Source organism: Rhyacophila brunnea, unplaced genomic scaffold (assembly GCF_057557595.1).
Source record: "Rhyacophila brunnea isolate RB1 unplaced genomic scaffold, BYU_Rbru_1.0 scaffold_12, whole genome shotgun sequence".
NCBI lineage: Eukaryota > Metazoa > Arthropoda > Insecta > Trichoptera > Rhyacophilidae > Rhyacophila > Rhyacophila brunnea.
The window spans coordinates 20,701,311-20,727,961 of NW_028232774.1; the positions used below are offsets into that span (position 1 = coordinate 20,701,311).

The window sequence follows — 26,651 nt, forward strand, 5'->3', positions numbered from 1 at the left end:
ATATTGTAATATATTATAATATGATTTTAATTAATGAATCATTATTTTCTTATTGACAGAAAATATTATTGAGGGTGCTCACATTAAAATATATGGACAGGGGGCTACAGGTTGTTAATGCGCCCTAGATCTGATAATAAATAAGTTTATTAATATTAATTATAAAGTGTTTCATTTATCTAAATTTTACAATTAAATTATTACAACATATTTATTAAATATAATTTAAATATACTACTATCCGCCATATCGTAATGATGGTGTGGGTAATTCGGTATATCATAAAATGAAAAATTGCTTAATGTGATAAAATAAGGTTCTATAGTTGAATTTAAATACCAAAAGAGTGAGAAATCAAATTTAATGTGCTATTGAATCGTCAAAATAAAAAATATTAAGTACGTATACAAATTACAAAATAATGAATTTATTTAGGATTGTAGGTAGATAATTATTATTAATATATGGTCGGTTAATAACAATGTTTTCTTGTAGGACATCACTAGACAAGAAAATTTGTATGTGACTGGAAGAGAATTATTAATAATATCACAGTTTCACTGCCATTCGTTTCACAGCGTGAAAATGTTGTCTTGTACATATTGAGATGTTAAACATGAAACATAATTGATTTAATAAACAGTTTTGTGAAAACTTACAAGACAGTATAGTAATAGATATCAGTGGCGTGCGATTAACTAAACCTCAGCTAAAAAAACCACATTAAATTAAATATAATATATTATATAACCACATCAGTCAAATGGTAGAGGTGGGCAGGGCCGGCTTTTGGGTAGAGCAAGCCGGGCGACCACACTATAGAATGCACAAATTTTGGAATTCATAATATATATGTATTAGAAAAAGCAATATACCCTTTAAATTATTTATGTTCCACTCAAGCTGAAGCTAAACAGAATACAGAACAACGCATTGTCCACTACATTATTCCACAGTCTACGATTAGTTTTGGGTTTTGGATATTTTAAGATTTCTATGTATTGTGACATTATGTTTTTTATTTGTACTTATCGAACGATTCAATAAAATCAGAAAAACATTAATAATTGATACTAATAAGGGACATCGCTCCTGTCTATAATCGTTTTTGCAAACCGGTGTTAGATAATAAACGGACTATATTTATCATAATGCCTGCAAGTAATTATTGGTTGTCACATTATCCCAAATTAAAATAATTGTTTGGCATTGGCGAAAATGTTGTCATAATCAATAATTGATTTATCTTGCTCTAATGTCAACATAGTCGAAATTATTAAAAATAATAGAATATGATAAAAAAAAATACATGTTATGTGCATATTATTAAGTACTAGCTGAAGTACCCGGCTTCGCACAGGGTCACTTCGTGGTTATATTTATTTAAGATATTTAAAAAATAATAAGAGGTAATTATTTTTGTAATATTAAAATAACTGTTTAATACAATATGGCAATATGAAAATAATTCTAATAGGAGTAAAGGTCAAACAAAAGAACACTAAATTAAAATCGAATCCAAAATATGAAAACGTTATTAATGTTATTAATATGTATTAAAAAAAATCAAAATTGGTTGGAACAAACTTTGTATTTTATATAATACTAATTTAGAAACCTTCGCGAGTGTTGGCACAATTACTGACGAAAATTTTATTGCAATCAGATGAATGGAATAGGAACGCATACGAATAGAAGAATATAGAATAGAAGAAGAAGAAGAAGATGGTTGTAGTAATTCAGAAACCTTTGCGGGTGTTACCACAACAACTGACGAAGGTTTTATCGCAATTAGATGAATGGTATATGGACCATACGACTAAAAGAAGATAGAACGAAGAAGAAGAAGAAAAAGAAGATGGTTGTACTAATTCAGAAACCTTTGCGGGTGTTACCACAACAACTGACGAAGGTTTCATCGCAATTGGATGAATGGTATAGGGACCATACGAATAAAAGAAAATATAATGAAGAAGAAGAAGATGGTTTTTCTAATTTAGAAACCTTTGGGGGTGTACGTACAATAACTGACGAAAGTTTCGTCGCAATCGGGTGAATGGTATAGGAACCATATGAATAAAATAAAATAGAATGAGGAAGAAGATGATGATTTTCGCATGCATATGGGTTGCATACAACCACTCCAAAATTTTATCGCAATCGGATGAATGGTATAGGAACGCATACGGGACAGACAGACAGACAGACATTCGTTTTTTATATAAAATATATAGCCTATACTCTTCGCGGAGGTGCAAACAATAAGTTGACAAAGTTTTATCGCAATCGGATGAACGGTATGGCAGCGCATTAAATACGAACAAACAAACAAACAAATATTGATTTTTATATATTAGATGTAAAAAATAACATTTTCATAAATTATCTAATTTAGGGGGTTGTTTCTTTGGGGATCCAAATATTTTATTAGCCCAGGGTTCTTTCACGCATAAATATGACCCTGTAATATACCTACATACTACCAGGTTAGGGATTTTTGTTGGGTTATCGATGTAACACTATTGTTTTAATAATCGTTACTATAGTTATCTTTTCGTACGTTAATTTAATTAAAAACTATTCTGTAATAAAATTAGTCACACTAAAAAATTCATCATAACAGTTCAACAGTTACCATGTATCTACTACGTATCTCCCTGTTCGCAGATTTTATAAGACCGCCACTGCTTTAATTCTGCATCAAGGTCTTTTTGACATACAAATTCATTCGATCCCACACAAAATAATATCTAATTATAATTATTAATTTAAGAAAACCTTGTTTTTGTAAAATTTTATTCTCACGATTTATTTTAATCTGTCATAAAAAATCATAATCTACCTGTGTCGATTTACAATGGAGAAGCCCATTCTGTTATTTTCAATAATAAATAACATATTATACGGTTCTATGTTTGAAGTAAATCATGCTGTAAATATATTATTGGTTATAAATGTCATAATATTAAGTATAGAATAATATTTGTAATAGGTATTTACCTACTTACCTATCACCGAGGCTTCCACATATTATTATCATTGGCTTTTCATAGCCAATCTGTTTACGCAGAACTTCGAGTCGTCATTCTATCTCGTTATTACCCGAAGGACAGCATATTTTGTCCAGAGGCTATCAGTGTATCCACTAATCAATCTGCATATCCAGTGCTCGAAATGGAAAATGTTACGAATCGGAGCGCCCGATAATTTTCATATCCTAATAACTATCAAATTGTATGTATAATGTATTTTAAATTTATTTTTTTACTAAAATCGCTCACTTTCGTATACATGAACCTCGCTTAGGAAAATTCAATCTGATATTAGAAAGCAAACAAACCAATATCACTGATTCTCTTAATATATAATGAGTATTAAACATATTAAAATAATTGTATGCTTTAGAAACGTATAATAATATGTAGCATTTTAAAAAGATTAAAAAAACATAGTTCGGATTATCGTGCCGCCTCTCCACAATTAGCCCGGATAATCGGGAGTCTACTGTATTATATAAAAATAAGTGTGCTCGATTTTATTAAGTACTAGCTGAAGTACCCGGCTTCGCACAGGGTCACTTCGTGGTTATATTTATCTTAGATATTTGAAAAATAATAAGAGTTAATTATTTTTTTAATATTAAAATATCTGTGTAATACAATATGGCAATATGAAAATAATTCTAATAGGAGTAAAGGTCAAACATAAGAACACTAAATTAAAATCGAATCCAAAATATGAAAACGTTATTAATGTTATTAATATGTAGTAAAAAAAAAATCTAAATTGGATGGAACAAACAAACAACAAACTTGGTATTTTATATAATAATAATTTAGAAACCTTCGCTAGTGTGCGCACAGCAACTGACAAAAGTTTCATCGCAATCGGATGAATGGTATAGGAACGAATACGAATATTAGAAGAAGATGATTTTCTAAATCAGAAATCTTCGTGGGCATGCGCATGACAACTCACCAAAGTTTCATTGCAATCGGATTAATGGTATAGGAACGCATACGAATAGAAGAAGAAGAAGATAGTTGTACTAATTCAAAAACCTTCGCGGGCGTGCGCACAACAACTGGTCAAAATTTCATCACAATCGGATGAATGGCATAAGAACGCATACAAATAGAAGAAGAAAAACATGATTGTACTAATTCAGAAACCTTTGCGGGCAAGGGCACAACACTTGATCAAAATGTCATTGCAATCGGATTAATGGAATAGGAACGCATAAGAATAGAAGTAGAAGATGATTTTCTAATTCAGAAATCTTCGTGGGCATGTGCACGACAACTCACCAAAGTTTCATTGCAATCGGATGAATGGTGTAGGTACGCATTCGAATAGAAGAAGAAGATGATGGTTTTACTAATTCATAAACCTTTGCAGGCGTGCGCACGACAACTCACCAAAGTTTCATTGCAATCGGATGAATGGTATAGGAACGCATACGAATAGAAGAAGATGGTTGTACTAATTCAGAAACCTTCGCGGGCTTGCGCACAACAACTGGTCAAATTTTCATCGCAATTGGATGAATGTTATAAGAACGCATACGAATAGAAGAAGATAGAATGAAGAAGAGGAAACCTCATGGATGTGCATACAACCACTTACCAAAATTTCATTGCAATCGGATGAATGGTATAGGAACCAAGGAAGAAGAAGAAGATAGTTGTACTAATTCAAAAACCATTGCGGGTGTTACCACAATAACTGACGAAGGTTTCATCGCAATTGGATGAATGGTATAGGGACCATACGAATAAAAGAAGATAGAATGAAGAAGAAGAAGAAGAAGATGGTTGTACTAATTCAGAAACCTTCGCGGGTGTTGGCACAATTATTGACGAAAATTTTATTGCAATCGGATGAATGGAATAGGAACGCATACGAATTAAAGAATATAGAATAGAAGAAAAAGAAGAAGAAGAAGATGGTTGTACTAATTCAAAACCATTGCGGGTGTTACCACAACAACTGACGAAAGTTTTATTGCAATCGGATGAATGGTATAGGGACCATACGAATAAAAGAAGATAAAATGAAGAAGAAGAAGAAGATGGTTGTACTATTTCAGAAACCTTTGCGGGTGTTAACACAACAACTGACGAAGGTTTTATTGCAATCGGATGAATGGTATAGGGACCATACGAATAAAAGAAGATAGAATGAAGAAGAAGAAGATGATAATTTTTCTAATTCAAAAACCTTTATGGATGTGCATACAACCACTTACCAAAATTTCATTGCAATCGGATGAATGGTATAGGAACCATACGAATAAAAGAAAATAGAATGATGAAGAAGAAGAAGAAGAAGATGAGGATTTTTCTAATTCAGAAACCTTCATGGGTGTGCATACAACCACTTACCAAAATGTCATTGCAATAGGATGAATGGTATAGGAACGCATACGGGACAGACACACAGACAGACATACAGACAGACAGACATTCATTTTTATATATTAGTATAGCCTATACTCTTCCCGCAAGTGCAAGCAATAAGTTTACAAAGTTTTATTGCAATCGGATGAACGGTATGGCTGCGCATTAAATACGAACAAACAAACACACAAACACACAAATACACAAACACACAAATATTAATTTTTATATATTAGAAGATTATAATATACCTCAACAGTCTTTAAATGTGTGGCATGTAAATGCTGTCAGCACTGCAGGCGAAAAACGGGGCTTACAATACGTCATAAGTATTTTTAACCATGAGCTCGACAAATTTCTTGTTGAACTTTAAAAATATTTTAATTGATGAAATTTAATTACATTTATTATGTATGCACCTAATGTGGTATGTAATGTATTCACAAAATAGAAACACAACAAGTATTTAATTTTTCCGCGAGACGGAGCGATATTCTTGGGGATTTCACGAAAAATATTGCATAATATTTTTCATATATTATTCGACCACGCGCATACGACAACCACTAAACGTTGCGAGTAAAATGTTCGGTGTAGGAACAATTCAAACATAGATCGGGGGTCCTGCACTACATCTCTCCGACAGAGATAATATTATACGTGACAATCTATTATCGTTGACATTATTTTACGAAATTTTTCGTGCCTAACCATGGAAATATTGAAAAATATGCGGGGTGACTGGAATTTTTAAAAAACAGGGACCTGGCATTATTTCACTCAGCATTAGGTAGGTACATCACAGATAGGTATTTAACATCTCCAATAAATTCAAATATAAATACAGCACGAATGAAAGTAAATCATATCGCTTTGCCATTCTGCCCCCTTGGTCATTGTGTTAAGATTAGGTCAGACCCGGTCTTAGGATGATTGGACCGACTGGGTCCAATCAGTCCTCGCTCTCTAGGGTGGATTGGGCGTTACAAACAGCAATGAAATAGGTATATTTTTAAATTAAGAGCGTACTTCAGTGAAACGGCAAATAATTTTCAACAGTAGGTGCGACGAAATTTCTCACTAGTCGCCAATCGGAGACCAACAGTCAAGGTATCCGCACGTCGATTTATTTTGTCATGGCGTCGGATGAAAATATTCTTAAATCTTGTAAAGATGACTAAAAAACTTTACGTATGTACTTAAAAAGAAAAAATGTCAATGAATATACTATTATTATTAGTAATATAACAATAAATATAACATTAAATGGACGCATGTTGGATTTTTATGACAAATTATATTTCGTTCGGCACGCGTCATTTGCACAATCCGCGCATCGCCTAGACACGATCTTTTTAGACCATGCCTTAACTGAAATATAGCCTTAAATCAATTATTTGATTGTGGTTGTAAAGTAGAATATAATCATAAAATCCTTCATTCAAGAACATCATCGACGTGTGTTTTTAATTAAATTAAATTAAATATTCAGGAAAACATATTCACAATAAGCTCGTTGATACCTATCAAGAGAGGCGAAGTACGAAACAATATTGTTAGGTAAATAAAATAATCGATTTTGATCTAGAGTAAGTATCTAGAATTTTTCTATTAGAAATTCTAAATAGCTAAGAATTTATAATATGTATGTGGAACTTATATTCTATCACCGGGAAGATTATAATGTTTGTTATTCACCTACGTACATGGCCAGTCTCTTTATAAACAATTTTTATTAGGAACTGGAGTAGAAAGAGCAAAATCATTAAAGTCAGTGAAACATATCGAAAATATAAATTATTGACTTAAAATCTTATTTATACATCATATATGAGTAAGTAAATACTATTTAAAGCGATTTGGCCCGCATTATGATTATGTGGAGCAAAAAAAGCGTCACACGATAATTTATTTTATTATTTCAATGTGACTCGAGAAAATTCATCCGAAAAGATTTTTCATAATATACTGGGTATTATCTGACAGGTGTCTTCAAGCTGTTCTAGGACGATTTCATTTTCACCATAACTTTATATGGTTTTAAAGCAGATTTTAGATTTTAAACAGAAATTGAAGCAGGTTTTAAACAGAACTGGTAGGGGGATTAATTTAAACATTTAATTCATATTAAATTAAAATTAAATGTATTCGGTTCCAGTGACGTACCTAGGCAAAGTGCCGCCTTAAAGCAGAGAAAGTTGAATCCTTTCATGTTTAATTTCAAATTATCTGCAAATTCGTTAGGTACCTACATACCTACCTACATACTAGATATATTAATATTTATTGTCGACTTTTTATCTTATATACTTAGATAAATACAGCAAAAATCTTTGAAGACATCACTTACTCAGAATTAGAGCATTTCCACGAAACCTATTCTAAAAAAACTAATTTTAGTAATACCTATAGAGATCTGTGACGCTGACAGGTTTGGAAGCACCAAATTTTACCTCTGCGATAAGCCGTCATTACAATATATATTACAATTGGTACAAAAATAGTGATGTTATCAGGATTTTAAATGCTTTGATTATCCTTTAACTTTAAGCTAAGATGTATATACTTAAATAAGACAAACTAATGAAAAGACCGCATCGTCTACTTAATAGAAAACCACCACTGTTCCATCCCTAAGCAACGCATGACCTGCCTACCGCCATAGGACCAGCGGCGGCTCTTGTATAGGAGCAAAGGTGCACTGATCTCCCAAATTATTCCGTATGTAATATAATATAACGTTCACAATGAAGCAGAATGAAGTCATTTGCGGTCTTCTTGGTGCTTACTATAAATAACTTATGACTAAAAAATAAACCATAATAATTCATAATGGTGTAATTTATTAACAGTTTCAAAAATTCATAACGACTGTGCATGTCACAATTATTTTTTCAAAGATTTCCGTGCTATTTTTTTAGACTTTTTTTGTGAAATAAAATTATATCTACTTAATATAATAATAATATAATAGATAATATTTCATTAACAACTATCTAACTGAATTTAGGCTCTCTTATGTGGCCGGACCCCAATTTCTTTGCGTACTCTTGCGATGAAATATCTACGCCACTGGTACAAACTACTACGAGAAAAAGACTTTGAATGGAAAACTGTCCAGATTTTGGAGAAGTCGTTATCTAGTTCTAGAGTCTAGACCTAGCGTCTATGGTGCAGTTGTAGTAAGATGGCCACCCATTTTTCCTAAGTTTGTTTGGACCTAATCTACTACGTTGAGCATCTTCAGAAGGCTGCGAAAATCCATATCGAGGCCAATGGAGAAAAAAAATGGTTTCAGCAACTAATCGATTGTGACTTTAAGTTTAGAGACGTAGATATAATATGTAAGTACAGCACATATAAGGATTCACTCGTCTATGACTGTCACATGACCGTTTAACGCGGTACCTAAGAACTACTGGCATATTAAGACTAGATGCGAAGCCTTAAAAATCATGAAATATACAACTATTTTTTTAATCCAATAAAAATATATTGTAATATTTAAAATAACTTGCAGAGCCTCGACCATGCTGCGTCTGGTGGATGGCAGGAAATCTAATTTCATCGTATAATAAATTAATAAAATGGACAGAAGAACGGTAAAATCCTATAACACGGTAAATGGAGAATAACACTTTATGGCGATTCCGCAATGTTTATAGTCGCCGTATAAGAAGTAATATTATATACGTTGGCGCATTGAAACACGGCAGCTGTTTGATGTTTCGACATTAAGTTTGCTGTGATTGTTTCTCTTAATATTCTAAACATAATTTATTGTATCGGTGTATTTTGATGCCTATCCTATTTGTTATTTTTCACATACAGTTAGTTAATAGCTATATTAAATTTGAATTATAATACGAATGTTTTGGTTTCGATACAAGTCGATTATATTTCATATACGAAATGGTCATCGCATGTCCTAATTAATAATACAATATGTACCTACTTACTATAATATTATATCCAAATCAAATACCTACATCTAGATTCTAGATGACCTATTGGTACGCACATGAGTACGGTCCTCCTCTAACAAGAGACTTCCAAATTTAAAAATCGCCAAAAATATTAAAAAAAACAGTAAAATCCTTGGAATATAAGTACGTTTTAAAAACATGGGACTGTTTATTCTACCTAAGTAAATCTATAGACGACTTCAGAATTATTATTCTCTTCTTTCGAAACATTTATTGTCGAATAACAAAAGGATTTTTTGAATATTGAGAAAGATACACTGTCTTTGGCAGAATTTAAATCTAATCTCGATTAATATTTAATAGACAAAATGCAATGAAGCAGGGAACTGAAATACTTAACGGGTGTGGGGGTAAAAGGCAACAGATCTCGAGTGTGGAAGAATATTCGATAAGCTTAAACACGTGTCAAGAATACATCATTCTAAGCTTTTCCTACGTTCTGACAACAGCTGCTCTCGGTTTATGCACTGACGCTCATTCAACAGTGTTGTATTTAAAGGTTGCAACACACACTATTGCACGTCTATAATGTGTGGTTCATTTTCGTAGGGCACTCACACATTCAAAACCCCGCATCAAAATGTAGTGTATTGGGGTAGGTATATCCTATCGGAATTCTATTTATCAATCTGTTCTGTGGGTATAAACAATTAACACAATCTGTGACAGAGCAATCTACATAATATTATTATGGCGTTGATCTGTGATGGTGTGGAATCGAGTAGGTACTCAGAAGATATTACTTGCACCCATATTATGAAATGCAGGTTTTTGTGCCATCATCAGCAAGAGAGGAGAGGGTTTCAATTTGTGGTGCGGGTAGGGCACCCGAATAGTTCAATCCGCCCCTGTGATTAAGTCTAATACAAATTACAATGCAATTCAATCATTATCAATTTTTTTTTCATTCCATTTTCATATGCATATTTTTTAGTAATGGTCTATGATCTATATTCTATTATACCTCTACCTACTAGTATATTATAGAGAAGATTTTTTCTAACATTTGGTTTCGATGTGATACAAAACTACCAATGGAAATTGATTCAGAATTTTCATGGTGGGTATTGGCTAATATCGATAATATAAAAAAAATCAGTGGCGCGCTTAGTGATGTAGAGGCCCGATGCACTGACTAATTTTGATGCCCCTTACGATTAAAAAATATCATTTTTTAATTAAACAAATAAATCCATGCATACATAATCAATTTACCATTTTAATGTTGTATAAATTTTGTTAACTTATGTTTAATTGAAATAGTTTTCTTTCTTACAGATCACAATAAGCATATAAGTATTAGAGGGCCCCCTTTAAAATTTTCTGACGAATCGGTTGCGTCATTTGCGTCAAATACACCCACCGCTGGCTAAAAGACTTCACGCAGTAGAGTGCAAGCCAATAGCCAATACAAGAATTAGTGGTAGGTGCAAGCAAGCTCTGCCAGGGCACGTCTGTGAGATCACTATGCAGGACACAGAAGGCCACGAGGTGAGTGTCTTGAGGCCCCCTGGCGAATTCGTAACAGCAATCCGTAATATTCAGCGAGCGAGCCGCACGATCTCGCTCAAACTCACCCGCAAGTCTAGAGATGTTTTCAGTTTTTGTAACAAACGGCTCGCAGAGTAATTTTAAACATTAGTAGGCATATATCAATGAAATTCATTTGATATATATATATATATTATAGTTTTACCATTGTGTGTATAAAAACGAACTCGACCTCGAACTATCAACAGTTCGAATGCGCAACCATTGACGCCATTGCGCATATTGTGATTTTTAGTAGGTACATACAACGGCTTGCAAGATGGATAGGATGGGCTGCTTTGATGGATATTTTAACAATAACATGACCTCAGTTGACGTCGACTTATTTCATAAATATGACTAATTTTGATCTTTTAAGTACCTAAGTAAGTATACATAATGGGCATATCTTACACATAGATACTATTTAATATTGTAATTAATTATTAACTTTGATAACCATTCATTGATGAAAGGCGGTTCTCGTGGTGCAGTGGGTAAGGCGCTGACCTTCCATCCGGGAGCTCTGGGTTCGACCCGGTGAGGACACAATATATTTATGTGATTTTCTCAAAGCCTGAGTGTTTGTGATTATGTAAAATTACTAACAACCACCTTGTACGAAAAAGCAAGGACATGGTTATTAATAATTTTAAAAAAACCATTCATTGATGACAAACTTGTTGGATATTATAAAAACGGTGAACAAAACAAAAGCTTAAGTTCCGTTGCATATCTACACAAGTCATTTTTTTAAAAATCTTATATTACAAATAGAGGAATGGGAAGACATTACAAATATGCTTTACCTGGATGGAATTTTACCCATTTTGGTTGAAAAATCCCATGTTTGCCTTTCTTGGGGAACTTTCTGCCATTCTTTTTATAGATATATGGTCAGGTTCTGCCAGCGCGTCTATAGCGCACGTCGTTATGAGTATTTGAAGCTTGTGTTTTTTCCTCATGTAGGTAGGTATATCATTTATATCTTATCATAACCAGCTGTCCAGGGCTGGTTCAAGACTTTCATAACCCTTAACAACTTTTACATATAGGGGCGTAGGCCCAGGCACTGGATAAAACAACCCTTGCCGTACGGGTGAATGATGAAAAAACTATGATGTGTAGATACATGATTATTTCGATTTTGTGAATCAGACGGGATTCTAACCCGGACTCACCGATCGTAAGTATAGCGTAGTAGCAATAGGTACTCGTTGATTTCACACTAACAACCGGTTCGCACGAGCCCTTTGTGTCAATACATCGAACCAACAGAACGACATCACTGTCCGCCCCACGGAGCGAATCGAGGCGACTTTAGCATTGGTTTCTTTCGTTCAGTGCCTCGTCAAACGCCGACGCGTCCGCCTGCCGCCGGTCGACCGCTCCACGCATTCGCTCCGCCATCTTGTAAATAACAATCTCTCATTGTGTCATACGTGAACGACAGACACGCACGCGCGTCCGCTCCGAGCAGAAACGCGAATATCAAAAACAATCATTCGCGAAAGTGCCGCAAACCCTGTGACAGTGTGCTGTTTTAATTAAACAAGTGAATGAAAGAATATTTTTTTTACTACTGTGCGATTTTTTTCATACGGCAGTGTTGCTAGGACACATTTACTTAAAGTTGTGTAGTCAAGAAACTTACTGTTCTTTTACTTTGGGAATTTATACCGGCCTTTCGAGGATAGCTGATTTCTTCAATACGGTAAGCCTGAGTGATTGTTTTGCAGCACTTTTAATTTAAATAATATGATATCTCTTCATTTGTATCATGTTTGTTTGTATGAAAAATAATAACCGATACAGTTGTTTCTTTGTGTAAAATGTTGTAATATTCGTTCAAGTAACTTCAAGTTACATACTTCATTCAATACCAATTTAGTTTACAATTTGAATTATCATTAAAGTTTACACTTTAGGTATGTAAGTACATTAATAATAATAACATTAAGTTGGTCAAATTGGATTCTCATTAGAGTGTTTTTGATAATCTAATTACAGTAATAGGTATACTTTATCAATTTGTACGATAATGAACAATTTTGAAATCTAAATTAAAACTATATTACAATAGGGTGTAGATCTAAGATTTCTTAATACGTTTAAGTGTATACATAATGTATTTTATTGTCAATCTACCTATTGAAAGTTCTGGCACCTGTAAAGGTGCGGCTGAATTTTGATTACGAAAGGACACTACATAATATATTTTTTTTGGTTAATTTATTGCCAAGTAAATACCAATCTACATAGTTTGGATTTTTTTACAAACGATTTTTAGAGTGCACCATTATTATTATAACGACGATGGACCATCGTCGTTTCTTTATAATGTTTTATAATCTATTTCAAACTGAAACAATATATTAAATTCAGAGCAACCACGCTTCAGGCTTACAATGGCGTGGGTCCTGGCTTCAAATCTCTGGTCTGGAAAATTCACATGAGTATGGGCATGTTGAAGAAGTGGCTAATATCCATTTCTCGTAAAAACAAAAATCATTTAATATAACCTCCACTCCGTATAGGCCCATATATTATGATTTTCTGAGGGTGAAACATGGTAAATAAAAAATAGGTAGGTATATGTATAGTCATCATCATCAACCGGGTTTGATCGATTGCTGAATGAAGGCCTCCCCTAGTTCATTACACTCTTGTCGGTCCCTACTCCTTGCACCTCCGCCACATACACCTACCGAACTTTATGAGTTCGTCTATCCAGCGGAATTTAAGGGCGTCATTGTGGTAGTTTAGTGCCACTGAATGAAAACATTTGTCCAACGATTGTCCACTCGCCAAGTAACATGTCAGCCTATTGCCATTCCATCTACTTAAAAATCTCTACCATATCGAGTAAGTAATTTTCTTGTGTGTGTCTCCTTTTCCATTGTTTTCTTTCGTGATCTGTCCGCGTTATGTCCAACATGCACATTTCCATGTCACGTTGCTTTTCTCGTAGTTTTTGGATTTCTCTTATAATAACTTGTTTCACATGTATACCTACGTGAGCACTTGTAGCACACTTGGGTAAACTAGAGACACTTGGCTACGGGAAGAAAACCTAGGCCGAAAACCACACACCAACACGCCCGGACGGTGTGATGTACTACATCCAAATACCAACTATGAAACTGGAGTTATTACATTATATTTATATTTGTCTAACCTTTTCTCTGACGCACAGGCGCGTCTTTGTTGCGCGATCGCATAAATATAACACCCACGATACATTCCTCTCATGCACGTTGCACGTAATCGCTTTGTCACGTAGGTATTGGTATTTAAATCGACGTTCTTTACCTTATGAATATTTTTATCCTATAATACTCTAAAACAATATTTTTATATTATTATGAAGTATAATAATTTTTCGTATGTACCTACTTCTTTTAAATACTTTGTTTTAAAAAGCTTGACCAGTTTCGTTGGTTAGGACACTTATAATTGATTTGAGCTTGGAGAATACATACATATTAATTAATAATGTGTAATTTTTATTACCTACCGTTTCATCTAGGTAAGATTTATTGTGTCACGTTTTAAATCTGCATTACCATAATCAAATAAATTTTTTCATTTTCATTTATGATGTTAACTGTCAATTCTTGTTAGAAATACATTGTATTCATTAAAAGAAAAAAACAATATGTACTACTCATTCAACATAGTTTAATAATAAACAGGACCTGTTTCGTGTACCTACTTAAAAAAAATGTCAATTTGAAGCGGACAAAATCGGTCTTGTTTATTATTAAACTAAATGGAATTAGTACTAAGTACACAATTTTGTGTTTAATATCAATTAGAACGAAATACGTTTAACATGGTATAATAATGGCATATAAAAAGATTTAGATTCTTAAAAATAGTAGGTATACTCGTTGATGGATAAAATCACAAACATGAATACTAATTACTCAAATTATCAAAATTAATAATTAATTTATAACAATAAACGGAAAAATCATTATGGCCGTGACTGTACATAGGTACCCACGTTTCTTAGTTATTATTAATTTATTACAAATACAACTATAGGTACTGAGATATCAGTTTTATCACACGGTGATGCTTTTTTTTTTTATCTAAAACACATCTTGGAATAAATATTCAACAATTTTACAATAGAGCATCCTAAATCACTTTATATTCTCAGCACGCAATGCATGCCATGATTCCATCTACACATAAATACGCAGCTATTTGATTTTACGTAATACAACGTGTGTACTTGTGTACCTATGCCTTGGTTGGCGGAAGAGGAAGGATGTGATGCAAGATGTTGATAATTGATGGTTTTTGATTATTTATTGCTTGTGTATTAAGGCATTACATTGGCACTGACGTGCCGTAAGAGTGGGGAAGCAAGGCGCGCCGTTTCACGGAGAATAATTCATCTCGGCAACTTGTGTTATGGATTGCCCGCGCTGGCATATTAAATTTGATCACGGGAATAATTTATGTGTACAAAAGGATAACTAAGTTATGTATAAAAAAAATAGTACTTGTATGGCAAATCAATCATAATTCATAGTGACGGGTTTAGGGACATGGAGACCCGAGGCAATGACTGAAAAAACAAGCCTCAGCCATACAAGATAAACAAGGAGATTTCCGAAGGGGGAAATATTGGCCCTGCATATTCTGAAGCTTTTCAATGCTCAGATGTTGCCATGTAGTGGTTTGAGAGCCTAGCTAGAAGAATGTAATTCAAGACGACTTATAGGTACTTAGGTACGTATCAACGTTCCCTGTAAATGTATCATTATATTTTTCCTAGAATCACCTGCTGCAAATTAAAAAAATCTATTTTAGATAATGATACAAAATAATATTAGCAGTTCGTTTATTTGTCTACAAGTACGTTTCTGTCTGTGTGGTTATGTACCTAATATTCGCAAATTTGATCTTAGTTGCAGTGATTTTGTTATGATTTGGATAAAATTATAGTAGTATAGACAGTGGCGATTATCTTTGACGCAAATGACACAGCCGATTCATCAGAAGACTTAAAAGGGGCCTCGAAACAGTTAAAACCAATCAATAGTATAACAGGTTTTAACTATTAAAAAAACTACTACTAGGTACTACTACCTACTACTACTAAAAAGATGGATAGAGAAAGTAGTTGGTAGTTGGAATGTACGGTTTTTATTTAACGTGGAGAGTTTTAAAATTAATTAGTGCCTCAGATTATGGTCGAGAGCAATGACATTAATATGGACGAATCATCTGGAAAAGAAAATGACACTCACTTTATTGTCGGGTCTGCCGAATGGCATAATCTGTTCTAACGCCATTACAATAAAGGTGATATTGCTATAAATTCCTGATGCTTTTTGTTGGGTCTGCCGAATGGTTCGGTTCGAACGGGTTCGCTCAAATGAACATTGGCATTAGAAACACTGCTCTAACGCCATTACAATAAAGGTCATATTGCTATAAATTCCCGATGCGTGATATCGCATAATGGAAATTGCGTGACGTCTACCTATACATGCGAATGCGCGAATTTACTTGCTAGCTACTGTATTGAGTGCATTAATAATGTCATTGGTCGAGAGCTAGTCGATGTTATCAAGAATATATGGGCGTAGTCCTTGTCCGAGGTAGGAAGCTGAAATTTGTCAGGAATGTATCCCGTAATCTCCTTATTATCAAAAAGTCCTAAAGGATCCGAGTGGTGCGGGGCCTTTAATTGGGCGGTCCAATTTCTTATTTCGACGTTCTCAAAATCTTCACTGGCTTGGCCTATAATAATTAATACTCGTAGACTAAAATTGTATGTATCAAATTAAATCTAAAGGGTTGAGGAATCAATTTATATTATATATAAAATTGATAACATAATAAAATATGCGTAGCAATTCAACCCTGTTTTCGTGAGAAGCATTTCGAATAGGGACGTCACTGTACTTTGCTTTGGTACACAGACCATCTGAAATCTGAACAATCTCGTAGTGTTGACGAATGGACGCAAACCAAAGATGTTTTTAAAAGAAAGACTGTTATTAAAGGTAATGCTTACATATGGTTAATCGATAGCATATTTATTTGACCGTGTGTAATCGTAATTCATACACAGCGTATGGTCGATATTAATTATATTCCACCCAAACAAGAGACTGCGATCAATTTTATTATTTACGATTGCTTTTAATATTTCATAAGAAGTTCCATAATACATCAGTATTAGAGACCGCAAGACTTATCTATCTCTATACAAGCGCTCGAAATGGAAAAGTTTACGAACCGGAGCGCTCGACAGTTTTCTGACGATATTTAGTTCATTTATCAAATTTTATGTGTATTTCATAAAAATAAGTGTGTTCGTTTTTACATTATATGGCCTATCTAGCTCAGACGGTCAAATTATTCTTTCCACGAGACGGAGCGATAATTTTCCCGATTTCACGAACAGGAACGGCGCTCCGGTGCGCTCCAGTCCATTTCGAGCCCTGCTCTATACCTTACAGATAGATAAAACATTTATTTTGGAATAACACGAAATGTAAGTTTACGCCAACTCAGAAAATAGTAGATACTTACTCTTTATAAAACTAGACATGTATAACAAATTAATAAATATAGATGTAAAAGCCATCGCTATGTACCAACGTCATGAGGGAATGGGACAACTCGGCGACGCACTGTCGAATGAAACAAATAGACAGTCGTTACGATTTTATACAGAAAGTAGACCAGAAATTTTAATCAGTTTCTATCTACTACTTAGTTGTTTTAATTCATTTCGCTCTTAACATAATGTTTTGTATTGCGGATCGAGAATTATCATGCCTGAGGCTTTATATAAAAATAAAATAACTCTCTTCTCGTTGGCACTTAAACATATAGGTACACAATTAAATCATTATTTTCGTGTGCATATTTAAATTCTCACCAAGTATTAAATAATAATTGAAATATATATTTTGAAAGTAAGTAGGTAGGTGCCTATAATTATTAATGATCGTCTATTTAATTTGATTGCGTGGCGCCGAATCGTCCTAGACCCATTTCTGAAGCAGGGTAGTTTATGGCCTGACCGCCATAAAACCCAAGTAAAAACAATCGCGTGAACTGTTCCGTTACGTTACATTAACGTAACTAACTAAAATCAATATGATACAGATGTAACTACTTATTAAAAATAGCATATTCTTTAATACGTGTTTAAGTTTATCCCATACTTTGCACACCCGAGATCTCTAGCATGTTATACCACAGCCAGTAGAGTAAACCCGTTTCCATTAATTTTGTATTCCCTAATATGTACGTACAAAGTATAGAAAATCACACAAGCTCGACATGTAATTTCTTGATATCGATTTATTTAAAATTCCACAGAAATAGGGAACCGATATAGGGATAAATTATTTTACGTAGGTATTAAATTTTTTCGTATTTGCCGTTAACACACATCACCGTGGGGTGAGCATGAGATGATATGACTAGGGACGCTTCAAGGGTGGCTGGTGCCAACCCAAAATCCCTCCCCTCCCCAGGGCTCTAAATGGACCGGAACACACCGGAGCGCCGTTCGTGAAATCGGTAAAATTATCGCTCCGTCTCGTGGAATAAATAATTTGACCGTCTGAGCTGGAGAATTTTATGAAAAAAAACACATCAACTTTTATAACTTTACTATGTAAAAATCTTCAGAAAACTGTCGAGCGCTCCGGTTCGTAAAATTTCCATTTCGAGCGCTGCCCCTCCCTGAATACAAAAAAGACAGAAGTCAAAGAAAAACGACAAACAAAATTATTATATTGTCATTACAATATACCTACTTACAACAAAAAATATGACATATTTTACATATTAAATAATAAACATATTACTTAACATTTCTAATTATAATGTAAAGAGTCTTAAATCGATATTTTATATACCTAAGTATGTATCAATGGAGCTCGAAAGCACAATTTAATTTCATTCATTGTCATCAATAAGTTAATTTCATGAAATTGAATAAATAACGTCATATATATTTTAATGACATCATTGAAATGTTTTTTTTCTGACTTTTGCCGTCCCCTGAATCCTGCCGCTACGTTATTTTGAACCCCCTAACGCCCCCATCTGGCGCGCCCTTGGATGTTCTATCATAAATATATGGCCGTATAGTATAATATATTAAGATCGACTTCATGTTCAAAATACATAACAATATGGAAATTCAATAGAAAATGGGTAGGTAGGTAAGTGCAATCATATCGTAGGTATATATTTATATAAAATGTTAGTAGGTGCTCGTAAGTAAGTATCAAATCATATCTTTCAAATATCTAACAATAATGACAGCGTTATTACCATATTTTATTATTATGTACTATTTTGTTTTTAAAATTCTATTTTATTGTTTAATTTATATTTTTCTTGAATTATTATTTTATTTCTTTTGGTATGAAATTATTTTTTTCTTTACTAAGTTGATTAACTGTACTTTTTACAACGTATTCTTATTTTTTGTCCGATTGTTCTTTGTCCGGTACAAATCTTGCAATCGATTTTTAACTAACTTCCCGACTAGCAAGACATTTGAAACTTTTAGAATATATCAGAACACGATGCCAATGCATTTTTAATCCAATCCAATTAAGCCATCTTTAAGTATAATTGAATTCATTTTCAATTAATTCTGTTTTGTATGAAAAGTTATTTCGACACCATCATTGATTGCTAGAGGTCTGGGGTTCTAGCAACTAAATTATTAATATACATATACGTGCGTTACTATGGAAATCAATATGACATGTCAAGTACAGATTTTTTTGATCGTTTAAGGTAGTCAATCCAAGTTTATATGGTTCAACAGAATTTAAAAACGTTGTAGGCATATAATAAGTTCTTTTTATCTTGTAATTATTTATTATTCTAAATGTCATGATGTGAACGTCTTGAATTAATAATTTGTTATGTGCTCAATGTGTCTTTTTAAAATAAATAAAATAAATAAATATTTGATACCAATCACTAACAATTTAATGTTCTTATTGAAATAAAATTAGAACATGACTGCAATGCTCCACGACGGAATGTAATAGGTACGCACAATTTACATGTAACCCACTTTTTTGCCCGTGGTGCGAGCTCACCCTGTTCTCACGTGTCGCGATGTCACGTCACATGATAATAATCTATTTTTGTCTTAATCGTATTTTTCAAATATATACCTATTTCTACGCAACAGTTATCGTTATTGAATCCGTCGCCAGTTTTGAACACTTCATAAATATAACATTGTGGTGTAATTTAATTTTAAATATGTGCATATGTGGACCGATATAATATACAATAATATGTCTTGAGAGCCTGCGGTCTACCCAAAACTACTCGCCAGTCCACCGCTGGAATGCGATCAGCCTCTTGCCCGTGACAGTTTAAAACCGCGTTTGGTGGAATTTAATTTAGATAGGCCCGGCCACCTATACACGATTGATATTGTGCAAATGGAATACGTAAAAGTTGATAACTACAGTCACCTGAGTACATAACTGAACAGCGGCCGACATAGAGTTTGAACTGCGGCTGGCCGATTGCAATTAGACTTGTTTCTTTTATCGCGGACTCGTTGCATACATAACGCGATTTACAGAACATAGTAATATACTAGTTTCAAAGTGCCTATCTATGTATCTACTACCTATTTACTTACTGCGTATACAATTGGTAGGTTATGTTGAGTTTACCTATCTAATTTTTTGGATTCATAGCAGGAGATCACAGAACTGATCAGTAATAAATTTTAGATTCAGTTGGCATAGATAGATCAAGAGATGGGTCAAGCCATTAAACGCAAAAAATACTGAGCCTATTCAAAATGCTTTTTGTAGACTCTAAACGCCTTCTGTACCATGTTTAGTGTCCAATGTTAATTTAATATGCACCTATTACTTTTATTAATTATTTTCTCTACTATCTTGTGAAGACAAATGGAAATGTACTTGCAAATCGACTGAGATTTACATGAGCAAACTATTTTTGCACTGTAGGCGAAAATATTTAGCGTTGTAAGTTTCTTTTTTCATCCTTAATATGCCGCCCTCAACAACGCATGACCCGTCTACCCCCACGATATTAATAAATAACATATATTATTTACACGTTGGTAGTAAGTTATTCCCATCACACTCGAAAATCGTCCCTTCTTACAACCATAACTAGATGATAAAACAGTTTTACGTATTGTCTTGTGTTTCTGTATGAGACCGACGTTAATTAACAGTATTTTTATCATTAATTATTTGATGGCACTTTTAATAGAGATGTGATTTACGACAACATTAATTTATATAGCGGCAGGTTGTCAACGACATAAGAAACAGAAACTGACAATTTCAATCAATTCATTCAATTAATTTAGAAAATCTCATGGACGGTACAATTTTTACGAAACAGATAAATACAATGAAAAAAAAGAGAAACAAATAAATACAATAAGTTATAAATTTAAAAAAAAAACTACATTATAAATAATTTAAGAAATAACGTCAAACTAAACTCATTCTCACGTAAATGGAAAGCATCAATAGATTTATTAAACTGACTAGCCGAATATACCCTTTTCTCTTAATTAGCATCACCAGTGGAAGATTTTTAACTTACAAACTACCCTTTAGTTTATAAGAAAGTACCTAGATACCTATATACGTATCCGGTATAGTTAGGTATTATTGACCAATGCTCGACATAATATATTTTATTTGTACAGCTCACGTCTTGGCAGTTGTCTAATAACACATAGCCAAGTATTAGAGGCCGAAGTAAAATTTGTAATTATTTAATCGAAACTTCCTGTCTGCGTAACTGTTTTGTTCGATTGACTTTTTAAATAGAATTCGATGCGACAGCCATTCCGATTACTGTAGAACACATCCGAGTTGTAGTTGTAATAGTATCTATATATAATTATGTAATTATTTTAAATCATGCGAATGTAAAACGTTATGCAGCACCGGGTATAGAAAATCAGAAATACCTCTTACAAAATTGTGAAAATAATAAGGTAAATGTTCAAAAAACAGTTGTAAGCAGTGACGTCCATATGCAAAATGTCGCCCTTAACCAGACTTATAACGCTGCTGCTTTCATTTTTAGTTTCAAATTGTCTAACATATCATTAAGTACCTACTTATTTATATATTTTATTATTTATTTTCGGCTATCTTAAACAGACAAATACACCAAATATCTTCAAATTTAAATACTTACACACAATCTATTGATAATTTGAGTATTTCCACGTAATCTACTTTCAAACAATGGTAGTTGTGGGTATATGGAGGTCTGACAGGTTTGGAGGCATTCTTGTAAAAATTTTACCTGAACGGCAAAGCGCCATTACAATGTGAATGTTGTCAGTATTTTTTACTCTTGGATTATTTTTTTTAAATTAAGACTTAATACGAATTAATACTGCTTCACTAAAAACCGCTCCCAAAAGTCGTAATATTTGTATTCATTCCTTCATTCGCCACCCTTCATAATTCACGACCTGCCTAGCGCCACGTAACACCACTGATTGGAAGAACTTTACAACTGAATAGATATTACTAATGTATTAACCCATTTTTCGTCGATAAAAACAATATAGGTAAGTAGTATTAATTATTATAATAATTAACAAGCTATAATTTATTTTCACGATATTAAATTTCTTCATAATATGATGTTCACATTAGCTATCTAAAGCGCTCGAAATAGAAAATTTTACGAACCGGAGCGGTCGATAATTTTCCGAAAATTTTAACATTGTTATCTAATTATATTAATTGTTGTTTTAATTTAATAAAACGCAATTTTTTTGTAGTACTTATTCCACTTTTAATCAATAGATTAGGATCGGTTTCGTCCGCCTCAGAGGGACATTTTCAACTGGAAACTTGCAGTGCAGTACAATGCAGTTCTACCATGAATTGACAGATAACAAAATAAAAGAAATTAATTATATTAAAATATGTGTTTGATTTTTTGTTATATTATGATACAGTCAAATTATTTTTTCCACGGAACGAAGCGATAATTCTGCCGATTTCATGGACCGGAACGGCGCTTCGGTCATATCGAGCCCTGTATCTAACGTGATTGATGAATAACTTGGTTACATCCATATTCTTGAAGCGAATGCCTTCGTCTGCCTGACTTTCTTGCGCTGGTTTCTCCAGTTTTTTGATCAAGTTGAAATCGAATAGGATGAGATAGACCCGTATGCATGGATCAAATCAAGAACAAGGTGTTTCTACTGACAGTGGCTCTGTGTGCGAATTTATGATATAGTATTACAAGTCAATACAAAATTATAAGTTTCGTCTAATAAAAAAAAACTAGTTGACTAATTTCATTGACAGTAAAATCTAAAATATATACAATATATATTAACTACTGATTGCATTTTTACACCAGTCTCTCTATCTCCCTCTTATAATATATGTATAAATATAATGTAAGTGAGTAGGTAGACAGTACTTGACCTACCTTTAATATTCTAGTTTATCGTCAATACATACTTATCTCAGCACAATTCGGATATTGTTTTACGAACTTGTACAAGGAACTTCCTTCATAATGTATTCTCCATGCGTTATCTATTGGCTGCTATCTAAGTTTAAACTTAGTATTTAATATAATATATAACTACACCTCAGGCAATAAATGACATTTCATTGGCATTCGCAAATCGATATCAGCCGCCTACAAAGCCAAATGTATTGGAATAAAATTCATAACTGTCAACACGAAATATAATAGTGTTTTATTAAATTGCCAATTCTTCCGTGCTATCCATTATGTTTTGTTTATAAATAGTCATTTTAAGATAATGATTATGTTATGGTCTTATTTATTCTGTTACTTTATCATAAAATTTAATGGTAGATTACCTCCTATTAACTATTTGAATATCAGTATCTCAATTTGTCGATGTCTTGGAGTTGTTACTTCCCGTAACTAATAATATTATTATGATAGATGCAAGTTACTAAGTATATAGATAGACAATATACTTTATTATGTCATTTTTATATCACCTAACCTATCTTAGCTTTAAAGAGTTTTTAAATGGGTAAGCATCTTTTAATTTGATTTAATACCCAATAAAATCGAAACGCGGCTTTTGAAAGATATATTAATCTCATAAATAAAACAAACATAACGTTTTTATAGAGCCAATCTGCCTTGAAGATATTTTATTTTTCAATAAATATAAAGCAAATTTTTACTCAAAACTACGATACATAGTTACCACAGAACAGATAATAAATAGAATACCGATAGGCTATATTCAATACGCCGCACGTTGAAGCAGGGTTTTTGAATGTGTGAGTGTTCTACGAAAATGAAGCACGCATTATGTACGTGCAATAGTGTGTAATACACTATAATTAAATGAGCGTAAATGCATTAACCGAGAGCAGTTTTCAGTATTCGACGTACAACGTATTCTTCACACGTGTGTGAGTTTAACCCGGATTCTTCCTTACTCGAGTCGGTTACCTGCTATCGCCTTACCCGTTGGGTGCTTCAATTCCCATTATTTTTGAGTTCCCTGATAGTTACATATTTCAAATTGAATGACAATATAATTTTATACTTAGGTATAGCAAAATTTTCTATGTTTAGATTTTATATTAATGTAAAAATGTAAATTATTGGGATACCAAAATAATTTAATTACGAGTGATACTTCCCACATATACCTAATGCAATTGCCAATAAAAGTTATCGATAGTTTAAGCTTGCTGGATCGGATGCCAAATGATATACCGACCTACAAAATGCTCAACTATCGTGACAGTAAAATTTTAAACCCCGAGTTTGAACGCGGTGGGGCATTACCTTTTTTAAAATCTATTTTTGTGCATGTTGTCTTTTTTCGTAAAATATTTTCTAGTACCTACCTACCTATAAAACGATAAAATACAATATTTTTTGATTTGTAAAATACTGAAGATGAACAAAATTCTAATTCTAATCCTGTAAATAGGATGACTAGGTTTTTTTTAAGTTACCTACCACAGCCTATTCCACCCTTCACCCCAAATATAAATACCGACCTACAAAATGCTCAACTATCGTGACAGTAAAATTTTAAACCCCGAGTTTGAATCGCGGTGGGGCATTACCTTTTTTAAAATCTATTATTGTGCATGTTGTCTTTTTTCGTAAAATATTTTCTAGTACCTACCTACCTATAAAACGATAAAATACAATATTTTTTGATTTGTAAAATACTGAAGATGAACAAAATTCTAATTCTAATCCTGTAAATAGGATGACTAGGTCTTTTTTTTAAGTTACATACCACAGCCTACTCCACCCTTCACCCCAAATATAAATTTCAAAGTAACATGATATATTTCACTAATTCTGACATTTTCAAGGCTAGTCGAATTTGGTAGGAAAATCGCACATTATGTATTATATCTACACGGAAAGTCGGTATAATATTATCATATTATTATGCCACTGTATATCTAGCTAGTGATTTACCTGTTATTGAAACACTTCAACCACTGTTTAAATTAAAAACAATACCGTTATTAGTTTGAATTTGTACATGAAGTAGTAGGTAGGTAGGTACACAGAGTGACCAAAATGAATTTCAAACAGATATTATTATAAGCCCTTTTGGTTTTAACCTACCTACTCAAAATGCATTATCAATATGAATTATTTTTATTTAATAATCTCTTTGTGGGAAAGCGATAGTGGCTTATAATATTAATACCTACCGCAACGGCTGATCCTGTTTTTGCGGTTTCCGTTTTCAGTATGTAGACATTTTTGCGGATTTATCCTTGTTTTTTTCCAAGAACCTATAATGCACACTACTGAGAATCTTGTTTGATAACAAAAAACTACACATTACTTTTTATTCAGTAAGAATGTTCATAATCAAATATTTATATAGGTACATAATACTTATTACTCAACTAGGTAAGTACGTTAGGTCCTTAACTATTGCCTACCTACCTAGGTAGATAGTTATAATTAAAAGTTTCTAAACATAGAGTTGCATATTATCAGTGGTAGGTTTAGGGACTTTGAGGCCTGAGATCGTGGCCCCCACATCCTGAATCGGTCAACTCGTCACGCCGGGCCCTTCCTGAGCCCGGGCTCGTAGGCTAGAGCCCTGTCAGTCCTCCCCCCCCTTGTGGGGGGCCATGCCTCAACCTATCGCCAAAGTTAAACATAGTGTAATGTTCTACAATAGGTAGTGTTTCCTAAATGGTATTCCCTGGAACCCCAGGGTTCCGTGTATTTTTAGCGATATTTTGTAGATATTTTTAAATAAATCGACTTGAATTTTTGGCACTAGGCATCATACTATGAATCCCCTTTTCTGATAGCCAAGTAACTCGTGACTCTTCGCCATATTGAATAAATAGTCATTTTTATGATTGAGAAAATACACTAAAAATAATTATAAAATAAAATTTTACTGCGGACGAATATCCTAGATATTTAAATGTATGAATTTTTCCGAGATTTTAACTTCATTAGAAACTGTTTTGTCTACAGTTACATTGAAATTAAAATATGCGAATACATGTTGTCATTTGCATAAAATACTTACCTACCACAAACACGCCTGAATTCGACTCCAAACGCTGACAACTTGGTATTTCTATTAAATATACCGAGTCGCGAAACTTAAACGCACAGACAAGAACGAAACTTGCACGCGATGTCGATTGCATGACTCGTCTATCGGCAACTTCAA

The 26,651-nt window shown here is 33.3% G+C and overlaps 1 protein-coding gene across 2 annotated transcripts in view; it reads left to right on the top strand.

Annotated features, from left to right (window-relative positions):
• Positions 1-12,253: 12,253 nt before the first annotated feature.
• The window catches only part of B4 (imaginal disc development protein B4), a 172,411-nt gene continuing 158,013 nt past the window's right edge, over positions 12,254-26,651 (top strand). The window contains exon 1 of one of the 2 annotated variants that reach the window (XM_085960926.1): positions 12,254-12,629. The gene's annotated coding sequence lies outside the window, so the exon portion shown is untranslated. The remainder of the gene's footprint in view (positions 12,630-26,651) is intronic. The other variant, XM_085960927.1, reaches the window with a different exon arrangement.